Source organism: Nycticebus coucang, chromosome 15, assembly GCF_027406575.1.
Source record: "Nycticebus coucang isolate mNycCou1 chromosome 15, mNycCou1.pri, whole genome shotgun sequence".
NCBI classification, from domain to species: Eukaryota; Metazoa; Chordata; class Mammalia; order Primates; family Lorisidae; genus Nycticebus; species Nycticebus coucang.
The window spans coordinates 86,784,980-86,799,655 of NC_069794.1; the positions used below are offsets into that span (position 1 = coordinate 86,784,980).

At 35.7% G+C, this 14,676-nt stretch overlaps 1 protein-coding gene across 3 annotated transcripts in view; it reads left to right on the forward strand.

Annotated features, from left to right (window-relative positions):
* NBEA (neurobeachin) overlaps positions 1-14,676 on the forward strand; it is a 754,735-nt gene that overhangs the window by 513,766 nt on the left and 226,293 nt on the right. The gene's annotated exons all lie outside the window — the stretch shown is intronic.

Consider the following 14,676-nt stretch of genomic DNA (forward strand, 5'->3'; position numbering starts at 1 on the left):
CTGGAAACCAGTCCATGGAATCATATCTGTGATCTCCGGTTTAAAACTTCTGAGTGGCTGACTCCTATCTCAGTTCTGTATTTTCAGCCTGTACAACATTGAGGTACAAGGTGGGAATGGAGAGGTGGATTTTTATTTATCATACTGAAAATTACCTGGCCTAGGTTTATGAAAGCCTCCAGTGATTTATTTCTACCTGTTAGATATTTCTCTTTTTATCAAAGAGAAAATGTTACTGTTAATTGTAAGTTGGAGATAGCATATTATTCTCCCTCTTCTAGATGAAGAAAATGTTTAATAAGTTTATTCTAACACTGGTTCCTAGATAAATATCTATGTTATTAACATGTATCTTGAAAATTTTTCTTTCTATAAAAGTAATCTTAAGTCTATGACCACATGTTTGACTTGAATTCTTAAGTAAATGTTCAAGTTTCAATTTTGTTGTATTTGCGGTTTCTTTGTTTCATTCGGTCACAGATTTGTATCTCAGGGGATCTGGAAATTTAAGCAAATCTAGATCATTGATTCTGTTTGTCTACAGGTGTTTTCTCTTTTTCTGGTCTATTCTTGATCTTAAAGAGCATAGAAAATTCACAAATGTCATTTCTGACCTTTTAAGATAATGTGTTGCCTTTCCTCCTTTGCATATACTAGCAGATATGTTTAATAATTGTACAACTTAGACTCTCTGGCCCTTGGTTCCCACTGAAGATAATTAATTAGTTGATACAAATTTACCTAGTCCCTTCAAGTTCATTTTAATAAGATCCGTCCTGCAACACCAGTGGCACAATGTAATGAAGACTAATAATCTTCTATTTCTCTTCTTCAATGGTAGGTAGCTAATTATTAATATTAACTTATGTTTATTTAGCAAAATTTCTCCTCAAAATTAAGTTTAAACATCTAAAGAATAGTGAAAGTATGCTTGAAATAAATATTCCCAAATCAGGTTGTGTGGCTCCTGGCCAGTTCACTTTATCAAGACTCCCCTAACTTTTGTCTTTTAACAGATCTTTCATTGAGCCCATCTGCTTCTATCCATATCAACCTGGTCCAAACTTACACTAGTGGAATCCTTGTGTCTCAAAAATCTTACAGCCCCTTGCTTAGTCTATAGCGTTCATTTTTAAAAGAGCAGCCCACAAATATACTCTGAACCTGAAATGCAATGGGAAAAAAGGGGGGGGATGGGTGTTTTCTGAAAGGCCACAGAAATAGTCTGCATAATTTACAGGAATATGTAGATTCATTTGGTAAACCCTGAAGTTTAGACTGATATGACAGCAACACTACATAAAATTTACGTTTAGAAATTGATTACAATCCAGAATTCTTAGGTTTAAGAAATCAGGCATTATCAGATCACATAAATACATAACTATTTTTGTTCTAAAGAAATTATTATCCAGATCGTAGTTATTGCTGTCTCGGGAATTAAAGTTTGTTAAGTAACAATTTCTTTCTTATTCATAACTTATCAATCCAAGTAGCCTGACAGGACTATACTACCTAAAGAAAACTTTACTGTCACAGGAAACCTAAGTCCAAATTAAAACCCAGGAGATTGTGAAATCTCATTGTATTAATGTAATCTCCTATATAGTGTCTCAGAAATATTACGTAAAATAGCAAGTACCCATTTCAGTGTCTGAGATGAAAATTACTGATAATATGGCTTACATATTATTAAGTAGAAGAAACATACTCTTAAATATATAAAAGTAATTAGAGTTCTTAGATTTTAGATTGTATCTGAAAGAATGCACCATTTTTTTTTTTTTTTTTTTTTTTTGTAGAGACTCACTCAGTCTCACTTTATTGCCCTCGGTAGAGTGCCATGGCATCACACAGCTCACAGCAACCTCCAACTCCTGGGCCTAGGCGATTCTCTTGCCTCAGCCTCCCAAGCAGCTGGGACCACAGGCCACAACGCCCGGCTATTTTTTTGTTGCAGTTTGGCCGGGGCTGGGTTTGAACCCACCACCCTCGGTATATGGGGCCGGCGCCCTGCTCACTGAGCCACAGGCGCCACCCAAGAATGCACCATTTTTATCATTATAATTGTAAACCTAAATCTGCTGATTAGCAGAATACATTTTCCTGTTCTTATAAAAGCCCATCGCATGGATGAGAAGACCATGCCCTATAATTTGTCAGTATGCAATTTTCCTTAGCAATCGAATAAAATTCAAACAAAAAATGCTGATTAGCATAGAAAATTGAGGGAAACTACTAATTTAGTTAAGACGAATTCTGTTTTTTGGTTTAAAAGATAAGATCTATTTCTGTTCCTAAAAGGAAGAAAAATAGGAAGACTAGCATTTCTTACTAAAACTAGCATTCAGAGGGTTTTGTGTGAAAAAACCCATTTAATTTTCATAGCAGTCCTCCATAGGATAAGGCAGATAATATTATTATCACCAGTTTTAGAAATAATGATGGAGAGGTCAAGAGCTTAAGTAACTTGCATAAGGTTAAGAAGTATATAAAATATTTCCTTAAAACACATCATATATAGTTTGAACTAAAACACCGCAAACAGTACATTTAAATATGTATATGTGTATGCATGTGTACTAAAATGATGTAAAAATGAGATCTTGTATTTATAACTCAGTTTTTACACTGGTTTTATCATTATTAAGTCTATGAATATGCATAATAATTTTAGTTTAATTTATAGTCTATGTGTGACCAAAAATCATTCTGGTAAGTTACAGAGGGACCTGATAAATAGAATACTTTTAACACAGTTATACTTCAGTTTGGACCTTTCCTTATGTTTTCCCCATTTTGTGTGGCATTTTCTAATTTTAACAAAGATAAAATGTTCCACAAAGTTCTCTACCTTTAAATGTCATACGATTTTCTTTTTCACTTTTAGTTTCCTTTCTTCCCAAGCTGCTCATCTCAAGAGGCAAGTTAAATGTGTGTGACTACTAATTACCCAGCTTATTATGTATTGTAGCAAATGGCTAATATGATTATAATATAAAAGTATGACAATCAATTATTATATTAATAACACCTAAATTAATTCATTTAAATGCTTTTGTAGCTTATAATGATTCACCAAAGTGAAATTAGCACCTAATTCTAATTCTAAGTCAGTCACTTTAGTCCACATGCAACTAAAGATTTCAATTTACTAATTATATTTTTACTTAAAACATTGAGATTAATTAGTATAATTCAGTGAATTTCTAATCTAAAATCTTTATTATTTTAACTTGAAACTTAGCAAGTTCCTTCTTCAAGTGATTATTGAGTAACTGAAATTTAAGATTAACTCAAATGTATGTGAATTAACACATGAAGAATTTAATTCCACTGTTAGAATGTCCCCTAATGAAATGTATTTCATTTCTTTTGGAGTGGTTGTCCTGGCACATCTGTTGAGTGACAATAGAAATATTTTACTTAATAGAATTGGCATTTATGTAGATTCCTTTATGGTTACTTCCAAAAGTTTGTGATTTTACTAATTTAGGGAATTCTGAATTTTCGATGATGATGATGGTCCTTTATGCTTTATTACCAGTTCTGTAAATTATAATAATTTTATTTTTTTATATGTTATAACACTCCAGCCATGCGCTAATGTCTACTAACTCGAAAGTTCCACAGGCCTAAGCTGATATCCAAACTTCTTTCTTCACCTGCAATACTTTCCCATTTCTCTTTTCTGCATCCTCTTCCATCCCCACCTATCAAAGAATCTACCCCTTTTTAAATCCCATTCAGAACCTTGTGAAATATTCACTGGCCAGTCTTGTCACCCTCATAACATTTTTGTTAACAGTTTTGGGGGGACAGCTTTATTGAAATATAACACACACCATGTAATTGACTCATTTACAGCATACAATTCAGTGATTTTAGTGTATTCACAAAGTTATGCAACCATCACCAAAATCAGTTTTAAAACATTTTATCACGCCTATTGCCATAACCTTTGGCTATGCCCCCAATTTTCCTAAACCCCTCCTGCAGTCCTAGGCAACCACTGATAATACTTTCTGTCTCCATAGATTTGCCTGTTCTGGATGTTTTATATAAACAGAGTCAGTCACTTTAGTCCACATGCAACTAAAGAAGCCACATGTGTCTTGCTTCTTTTGCTTAAAATGCTGTTGTTAAGGTTCAGCTATGTTGTGGCATCTGTGTCCTTCTGGGGAGAGATATTCCTTCATATGGATATACCATGTCAATTCATTAGTTGATGGACATTTGGCTTGTTTCCACCTTTTGGCTATTATGATGAATCCTTCTATGAACATTAATGTAAAAGGTTTTATATGGACATATGTTTTCATTTCTCTTGGGTGCATACTTAGGAGGGGAATTGCTTGGTCAAGTAATAAATCTATGTTTAACTTTTCAAAGAATTGCTAGGCGATTTATCAGAGTCACACCATTTTATAGTCTTATCAGCCGTAAGAAATATACCTTCGAACCATGAAGAAATCTTCTGAAACAATTATTTGTCTTGAAAGGTAGGTTAAATAAACTGGAAAGATGAGAGATAATTATATAATTTAAACCAAAAACAAAAGATAAACAAAACTTATTTTAAGGTATTGAAATGAAGTATTTTAGAGCTTGAATTATCAGACTGCTCATATTAACTGAATTATTCAAATGACTATTCAGTTTATCACTTGAGTTCCAGGATAGAAATACCTAAAGTTAAGATATTTTAAATAAATATTTCTGTGGGTCCCCAATGATAAGACCGAAACATCACCACTACTATTAATAAAAAAAAATTCTCTAGCACATAAAAAAGTTTATAACCAATGGATTATAGTGTTACTTTGAATTGTTTTAAAAAAGTATAACTAGTATAGGGAAATAGAAATACAGGAAAGTATTAGAATGTTAAGAGGTGGGTTTTTTTTTAATTTGGGCTTACAAAGTGGTAGGTTTATAATTCTTTACGCACACACACAGTAAGTTAAAAATTTGAAACTTAGAGAAATGAATTATGTGAATTAAGAATGAAAAAATATAGAAACAAGGAGACCTCTGTGCCAGTCACCTCCCTGGTGACTTGCACCATTGACATGACAGTTATCACCCTGCACTTTCCCTGACGGTCAGAAGGCAGTATGTTTTCAAACTTTCTTCTTGTAAACTGGTTGGATTGTTTCCCTTTTCTATTGTCTCTGTTGTTCTACTAACTCAAAGTGAAATCAGATATCCAATGAAGAAAAGCAGGGAGAAGAGTTATTTGGAATGTGTTTAAGGTTGGCCATTTCTGCCTCCCTGAGTCTCTCTTTGATGCCCTCCACTTGCCCCTTTTCGTGCTCATTAACGTCTCTTGGATAGCTAGTCAGGATATAGAATGGGGTGACAAAAAAGATGCATATGCAAATTATTTCTGCCACCGCCACTGCTTAAATACCCAGGAAGTTATGGCATGTACAATATATCTTCCCGCGGAAATGGAAGTAGACAACTGAGATGATGAGCTAGATAGGTTAGACCTTCAGTGTTCTAACTTGAAATATCCAGATACCAGAGGCAAAGTTATTTTATATAAATGGAGTGCTACCTATAAAATGAGCTAGGAAGGAGAATAAAGCTAAATATAGAACATATGGGAAGAAGAGAGAACTCAAGTTTCTGGGAAAATATAATACAATTAAAGAAACAAAAGAATTCTAAAAGCTAAGAGTTTTTCTGAGAAATATATTCTTTAAAGCAGAAAAAGAGTATGGACCAAGAGCACAGACAATTTTGTTGTAATTGCTTAGTGTAGGAAGATTAGGGACCATAGAAGAGAACATGCTTAGTGTTACATACATAAACACAGACAAACGCTGGCTCAGTCTGCTTAAGGCTAACTCCTGCCTGGCCTACAATTCTAATATGGTGAATCTAACATTCTTTCCCTAATAGAACTTGTATGTTTTAAAAGATTCCCTCCTCCCATATTTATTTTTGTGTTGTTTTAGTTACAGAGTCTCACTAGAATTGATTTAACCTGATACTTGTATTTAGCGGGAAAATGTCTGTTAAACATTCTGAATTCTCTAAAATGCATTTAGCTCAGGATTTTTCCCTTAATTTTTAAACCCATGAGTATTTCTAGGAAAATTTAATCCATATGTCCCTGACTCACTCACACTTAACTCATCAAAATGTTGTTTAGTAAAAGCTATTTGATGTTGAAAAAGCCTTCCGAGTCTTTCTGTGTCTTTCTTCTCTCTAGTGAAGCATTTGCTTTGCCAGTCGTTAGTAGTGTGCCCAAAGGGTTCACATTCAGCGTCACACACAGAATTCCTGAGCTCTTAGAGACAACATCAACACAGACTGATAAAAACTAAAATACTTACATTTCTAACTTAATTTTTTAATTGGTTAAAGAGTTATAAAAATAAATAGAAGTTTCACCTTGAATATCAATCAAGCCCTCTTTGCTTCCTTTAATTATTTTCACAAAGTCTCTAAGGTCATTTGAAAGTCTGCAGATATTTTATTATAATTCATATTTCTGTATTTCCCAAAATGTATGTCCCCTTCAACCATGGATTCTATAGTCTATAAACACTTATAAGATACTCTTAATTGTGCTGACCAGACTGTGTAAATTAAAAACAGAGTACGAGGACACAAGTCAACTAGTTTATTAGTCATCGTCTTAGTCCGGTTTCTGTTACCTATAACAGAATTCCTGAAACTGGGTAATTTATAAGAAAAGGAATTTATTTGTTACACTCTTGTTCATTTCACTACATCAGTGTTATTCCAATTCCAAATTCCAAATTGATTTGGGTTAACAAATCAATTAAGTGGGTTATTATTAGCATTGTATATAAACGAAACAAAAGGAAAAAATCCAGAAGCTTGAGTTTGCTGTGAACTAGGATGATGCCATAGAATGGGAAACAAAGTGAGAATCTGTCTCCAAAAAGAAAAAATATATGTATATAAAGAAGAGAGTGAGAGAAAGAGAAAGAAAAGAGAAAAGAATTTATTAGACTAGAAAATGTCAAAAGTCACATACAGTAAAGACAAAAATTGGAAGGGCCTGTTGGGCCCTTATTCTCTGAGGGTAGACTATATCTCAATTCGAATGGGATGTGGTTATCCAAGCAAAACAAATATTTATTGAATATCTACCATATGCAAGACATAATGGTGAGTGTGTGGAGTAGAAAGACAGATATGATAAAAGTTCTGCTGTCCAGGAAGTTATACTCTAGAGGAAGAACAGATAGTGAAAAAAGAGATTAGCCTGGAGACACAAAGGAAACCAGACAACACAAAATAGGGGCCTTGAATAAAATGGATTCTGGAGAGCCTTCCTAGAATGGGTATTTCCTATCTTGAATCTTAAAGAATAAGTGAGATTTATAAATATTTAGAGAATTGTTACAAGCAGCAGGAAACCTCATAATGCTAAAACATCACCTTCTGTGGGAAATTACAATAGTTCTAAATTATTTAGGTAAAAGCATTAGGCAGGGAGCACCGAGGTGGAGACTGACAACCTTGCTAGAGGAGGGAGCCTTATCCAACATAGGGAACCTGGATTTCATCCTGAAGACCACATAGAGACAGTGAAGGGTTTTAAGCATGGTAGTGATAAGATCAGACACACACACACACACACAGAGAAGGTGCCCAAAAGTGTATACACATTTTAAGAAAGGAAAAAAATATATTAAATGTGTTATACTCAAGTCACATTTGACTTCTGCAGTTACAAGAGATACAAGATACAATATATAAGCTATAAAACACTATTGATATATATTATTACAATTTTAATACAGTTTTTCCCCTTCTTAAAATGTGTATACATTTTTTGGCGCTCTGTGTATATACAGTAGACCCTCCATAGTTGACCACCTTACAACACTGGCCACTTCCTGAAGTGGACCTAATTGTCATAGGCCAGACCACATGTACATATCAATACAGCAGCCCTAGTGCCTTATGTTGACCATCTCTGTTTTGTTGACCAGTTTGTGGCAGTCCCTGGGGTGGTCTGCTTACAGAGGTTCAACTGTATTTTTTTAAATCATTCTGGCCTTCATGTAGCATACAATTTTAGGATGCCCAAACTTGAGGTAAGACAGCGTAACAGAAGTCTGATGAGAGCCTGAAATAAATAGGTGGCAAGCAGAGATGAGGAAAATGGGACAGCCACAGAGAACAGCTAGGAGGTATGAAGCAGAGTCTGTGACAACTGACTAGTGCCAGGAGTAAGAATGAGGGGCCTGAGAGCAGTGGTGCGGAAGCTAGAAACTGTGACTAGAAATGTGAAGACGCGGGGTCTTTGGGGTAGAGGAATGAAGATGATGGGCTGAGCTTGGTCTGTTGGATATCTGCAGTTCTCAAAAGGAGATAAAAGTGTGACACTTTTGAAAGCCCAGTTGAGCCTGGTGTTCATAAAAACTCCTGAGATCACCCAAGGAAAGTGAGACTATAAACAGAGAAGAGCTGTAGACCAAATTCACTTGCCCTGCAGAATAGGTATAAAGATCAGCCCAGGAAGAAGAGTATGGAAGGAATACCAAGCAGGAAGTCAGCAGTGAGAGAACAAGAGAGAGCCGTGAGCTCTGGAAGTGAGGGACTCTGGGCAGCATTTTTCAAATTGATGTTCCTTGAAACACAGGTATTTTGAAACTTTATAATTAAATGTGTTTAGAAAATCCCGTATTTTAAAAATCAGTTACAAGGTGTGACAGTTAAGTTGGTGAACTTGCCTCCATGCACTTATATTGGTAACATTGTCCAAAAACTAGGTAAGATTTCATAACCTTGGCATACCAGTGTCATACAGCTGTGCTCCTGTCAACGTGTGTGACGTCTTGCTAAGTGGCATTCATTATGGTTGTCTGTTTTTGTGTGGCACTGTAAGAATGTGAGAGCTGGGCGGCACCTGTGGCTCAGTCCATAGGGCGCCAGCCCCATATACGGAGGGTGGCGGGTTCAAACCCGGCCCCGGCCAAACTGCAACCAAAAAAAAAATAGCCAGGCGTTGTGGCGGGCGCCTGTAGTCCCAGCTACTCGGGAGGCTGAGGCAAGAGAATCGCTTAAGCCCAGGAGTTGGAGGTTGCTGTGAGCTGTGTGAGGCCACGGCACTCTACCGAGGGCCATAAAGTGAGACTCTGTCTCTACAAAAAATAAATAAATAAATAAAAAAAAAAAAAAAAAGAATGTGAGAGCTTAAATTTGAGCAATGAATAAACTTAAAATATCTTGTTAAACTCGGCAAGAGTGGATGTGAAATGAGAGAAAATGCCATGAAGAAAGCAGCAGTGTACAGAATGGATTAAACGTTTTTCTGAGGGGAGAGTGTCACTGAGGAGAAGTCAGGGCAGCCAGTAACTGATGAAAACATCGCAAAAATTCTTTGAATCAAAATCATCAGCTGACTGTGAGAAGCATAGCATACCAAGTAAACATTAGATAAAGAAACCGACAAATCTTAACTAAAAATCTTGGCATGAGAAAGGTGTGTGCAAAAATGGGTTCTTGCATCACAACAGTGCACCAGCTCAACACAGCATTGTCTGAGAGGGAGTTTTTAGCCAGTAAACAAATAACTATATTGGAACACCTTTCCTGCTTACCTGATCTGGCCCCTGGGTGACTTCTTTCTCTACCCAAAGATAAAGGAAATATCTAAAACATTTTAATGACATTTAGGACATCAAGGGTCCCAGTGACATTCAGGATTATAAGAGCTCTGATGGCCATTCCAGAAAAAGAGCTCCAAATTGACATCAGCGTATAGCTTCCCAAAGGGAATACTTCAGAAGTGACTAGTGATATTCAGCAATGAAGTATGTAGGACATTTCCTAGGATGAGTGCATGAATGTAATTGTCAGAACTTGTACACAGATTTGTTTTTTAATTGAAGGACATTTTCAGGCCTTTAACTTATTATTTAATGAGTATTTCCCAAACACCTTTGGTTCAGTACAGGTTGGAAGTAAACCGAAAGGAGTGAATAGGAGCAAGGAACTAAGAGATGGGAACTGAGATGCTTAACAAAGAAAAGACACAGGTAGTGACAGGGGTAAGGTGAGAGTAGGACCAAGAGCGCAGGTAGAGAGAATGAAGTGCCATGGACAGTAGGAAAGGTGGACCATTTCCTGAAACTGCTGAAGAACAGATAAGGATAAATGCAGTTGCAGAAGAACTGTTAGATAGAGGCCGACATCAAGACAAGTGACAAAATGTTTCTCTGACATATGAATACTTCTGATTATATAATCAGGATGGAGAGATGTACATAAGTGAATTTTTCTAGGAAAAGGCCATATGTTTAACTATTTTCTCAAAAGGATGTGACCCCTCAACAAAGGGCCAACAGGTTAAGAACTGCGCTCTAACCTGTAAACTCTTGACATTCAAGTTTTTGTGTGCTTTTTCAGTTTCTTCTCATACTGTTCTCTTTAAACATTCTAATCTCTGGCCAACTTATTCACTGTTCATTTAGACCTACAACTGTGTATTTGTCCAAACTATTCTCCCCTCTTTTATGCCTCAATCTGCCCAAATCCTACCCATCCATCACAGCCCACTTCACAGCCATCATTCCATCCCAGCTACTCCTTCCCCCTCCCAAAAAGGCTAGAAATCATCACTGCTCCCTGAAGTCTGCAGAATTCTTTTTCTGTCCATTACTTGGTGGGAGGCAATATACAGAACAAATACCCTGACTTTGCAGTCAGGTAACCAGATTTGAATTCTGTCTCTACCATTGATCACTTGTATGGTCTTCTCTACTTTACCCCTCAGTCTTACTTTCTCATCTATAAAGTGGAGAGGACAGTAGTGCTATCAAATAGGGTTGTTAAGAGGAATAAATAATCTGTATAAAGCACTTTATACAATTTTTAGTTAAACCCTTTCTCCTTGTGTCATATTTATTTGCGCATTCTTTATCCTGTACTATAAGCTCTTTGTAGGTAAAATCCATGCCTCATAGATCACTGTGTTCATTCTCTCCTGCTGCCCAAAACAACACAAGTTCATTCAGTAATGGTTGTTGACTACATGAATGAATATGTACCTAGTTAACTATGTCTCTATACCTTTAATTTACAATGAAGGAACAATTTAACACTAGAGAAAACATGGCAATTATAAAATTAGACCATCTAAGATAGTAATAGTATGTATGTGAGACAGCGAGCTTGTATATAGTAATAGTATATATGTGAGACAGACACCAATTATATTGTAACTCTCATTGGTTTTCAACATATTTTTTATGTTTACTCTAAAATACAGTATCTTTCATATTTTTAAGGAAAAAAATTGAAATCAATTTTTGATTTGAAAAAATTCGAAATTTCTGAAATCAATTTCAGAAAAATTGACCAAAGATATCTGTTATTTTATGTGGCCTTTTCTATGATATATAAATGCAATAATAGTGTATAACATTTTCTGTATTCAATTTCATAAACAAAGATTGCATATTATGTGACAGATACTGTGTTAGTTGTAGAAGATAATGCCCATCTTCAGGTATCTTGTGCCAAATGAAAGAAACAGTTTTAAACTCATATATTAATATGTTATAAGTGCTACAATAATGGTATGCCCAGGAAACTGGAAATATAAATCCAACTTAGGGGTACAAAGATTTAAATCATATTCTCTGGTTTATTCACTCATCTAGCCTAATAGAATTTTATTCTGCCCATTCATTAAGTGATATCTGGATCTAGTGTCATAAAGGAGTCAATATCCTTCGATAAGGTACAAAAATGTATTCCTTACGTTGTATTAAATATAACTAGAAATGCAAACCTCACCTGGTTCACCTATTACAACCAAAGACAGAGCTAGTTATGACACTGAATATTAAAATTATCACTGTTTTTTAGTGTTGGTGGTAAACTTGGTGCTATTTTACTTAGAATGTATATGCTTTGTAAGCTTTCTTCTATAAATCATTCATTGCCTTTGTCGAAAATGCACTAGCTTTTTGTTGGTTTCTTGGACTTAAAACATTACCTGTTCAGCAAATAAATTAGAAAATATAAATTGGAGGCTAAACTTAGATAGAGCCTATCAGATTATCGCTTGCTCCTTTTTAACATTATTTATTATAAACACGTTAAATAAGATGCAATTTTAGGCGGCGCCTGTGGCTCAAGGAGTAGGGCGCCGGTCCCATATGCCGGAGGTGGCGGGTTCAAACCCAGCCCCGGCCAAAAACCACACCAAAAAAAAAAAAAAAAATTGAGAGTATGTACCTGGCGGTGCCTATGGCTCAAAGGAGTAAGGCTCCGGCCCCATATGCTGGAGGTGGCAGGTTCAAACCCAGCCTCGGCCAAAAACTGCAAAAAAAAAAAAAAGCGATTTTAGATAATAGTGTAAAAACAGATGTTCTACAATGATGAACAGACATTATGCTAAATTGCAGTATTCAGTTGCTCATATAAGAGGGCTGTCTTCTTCCCCTGTCTGTTTCAGACTGTGGTAAGTTGAGTTTTTCCAGAGGTAGGTTTACTTAGCATCTGTCTCATTTTATACAATAATAATCTAAGGAAACCATGAACTCCGGGGATGATTTGTTATCGGTAATCTCAATATTAAGGATTGAATATGCTCAAGAAGTCACCCAAGAGCATTAGGAGTCCAATTCCTGAACACAGTCACCCTTTGTGTAAAATGTGGATTGATAGAATGTTTATAATGGGTGATTCAGGGAGCATTGTATGTGTGTGTGACTGTGTCAGGCAGGCTTAGTGCTGCAATTGAAATTCATAACCTGGAGGTATGTATTCTATGAACTGTCCCAAGTATTTTTTTTTATTTGAGTAAAAACATCCTGTAGCTGTTTCCATACTAGGAAGGTTTTTCTAGCATTTCAGAGTATTTTTAATCTGGTAATTTATTTGGACAACTATCAATATTCTCTATATGTAAAGAAATCAGTCAACATCTAGAAGTTTTGACTGTGACTTTTGTTATTTCCTTGAGTTATTTCAAACCCCTACAACCCTGGGAATCATCCTAGATAAGAGAAAGCTAAGATTGTTTTGCAGTAGTTTTCCAAGTACTTCCATCCCTTTCAGGCACATACACAAGAACCTCCATTTTCTTAATACCTGAAGCTTTCCCAGGATTCCAAAACAAAGTTCCGAGTTTCTCATATTCTTCAGTAATTTATTTTAAATTGTTTTGAGATTAAAGCATCTTATTTTTATAATTCTGTGATATTCTTTTAAATTGATAATGCCAAACTTAAAAATAAATACAAAGCTGTGATAGATAATTTAGATATATTCAGTCACTCATGCTATCGTGTGAGTTATTTCCCTACAAATTTTATCACATTATAGAAATAATTATAAAAATTTACCCCGATTATGTGTTTGTCTTAAACTATTTTTTGGAATATTCTTTTGTTTTTGTTTCATTTGGAAGGAGGGGTTTGGAAACAATCTCTCACCCTGTCACCCAGGCTGGAGTGCAATGGCACAATCATAGTTCACTGTAACCTGGAACTCCTGGGCTGAAGCCATCCTTCCTGCCTCTACCTCCCAAGTAGTTAAGATGACAGGTGCATGCCACTAGGTCAAGCTAATTTTTTTTTTTTAATAGATGATATCTCACTATGTTGTAGGCTGGTATCAAACTCCTGGGTTCAAGCAATCATTCCTCCTTAGCCTCCCAAAGTGCTGCAATTACAGGCCCCTGCACCCAGCCTGAGATAATATTCTCTTACATTGAACATAAAGAATTTTGGATTAGTTTTAGTTCTTCCAAATAATGTCAGGATTATAAGTTTAATAATTCTTCCAAGATTAGTCAATGTTTATTATCCCAAAATAACAGTGCTTTACATGTTCTAAAACTAAATTGAACATGTAGTTTCAGAGTGATAGAGGTTGCAGAAAATCCATATAGCTAATAAAACTTTTATTAGTATTAAATACTTAATTTCTGCATACAAGAAAAAGAAAAGCAGCCCTTGACCTTTAGGAACTAGTCTAATCTATATCCAGGCCTCAGGATTGCTGGGAGCTGGCCTGGCACTCATAGCTAAGCCATTGTGTTCTCTTGTTTGATAGAAACAACCTCACAGAACACTAACATCAGATGGGCTCACATGATGACAAATTATAAAACAGCTTTATAATTTGTCTAAGCACCGAAACAACGTCACTGTGCATACCACAGAAATACCAAACATCTCCCTTTTTTGCCTGATCCTAGTGATGGCTACATCTTGTCCATTATAAGCTTTAGCGTACATCTATTCTCTCCTTCCTCTAGATAAGATTAATTAAGATCTTATCTAGAGGTTAAGAACGTAATTGCAGAACTATCCCTGATTTCAGACAGAGCTCAATGCAGTTCAAAGCGCTGCTTCCCTGAACTCTTCCTAAAATCACTTAACCAAAGCCCAGATCCTACACTGCTTCCTTTAACACCCTCTCAGTTGCTCCCTGGTTCCTGTGGTTGTCAGTCTCTCCCATTGCAGTGAGCAATAGTCCCAAGTTGTTCAGCTACAAATGCGTTCCTGGTGGGTTTTGGCAAGAGAACAGTAGCATATCCAGAGCTTAAAATTTGTGAATATTAGACTATTAGCTAAGTAAAAATATAAAAGAATTTTTTAACTGTAAAGTTTTACTAAAATGTCAATGTATTATTAAGATTTCTAGACAAAAATTTTGATTTTT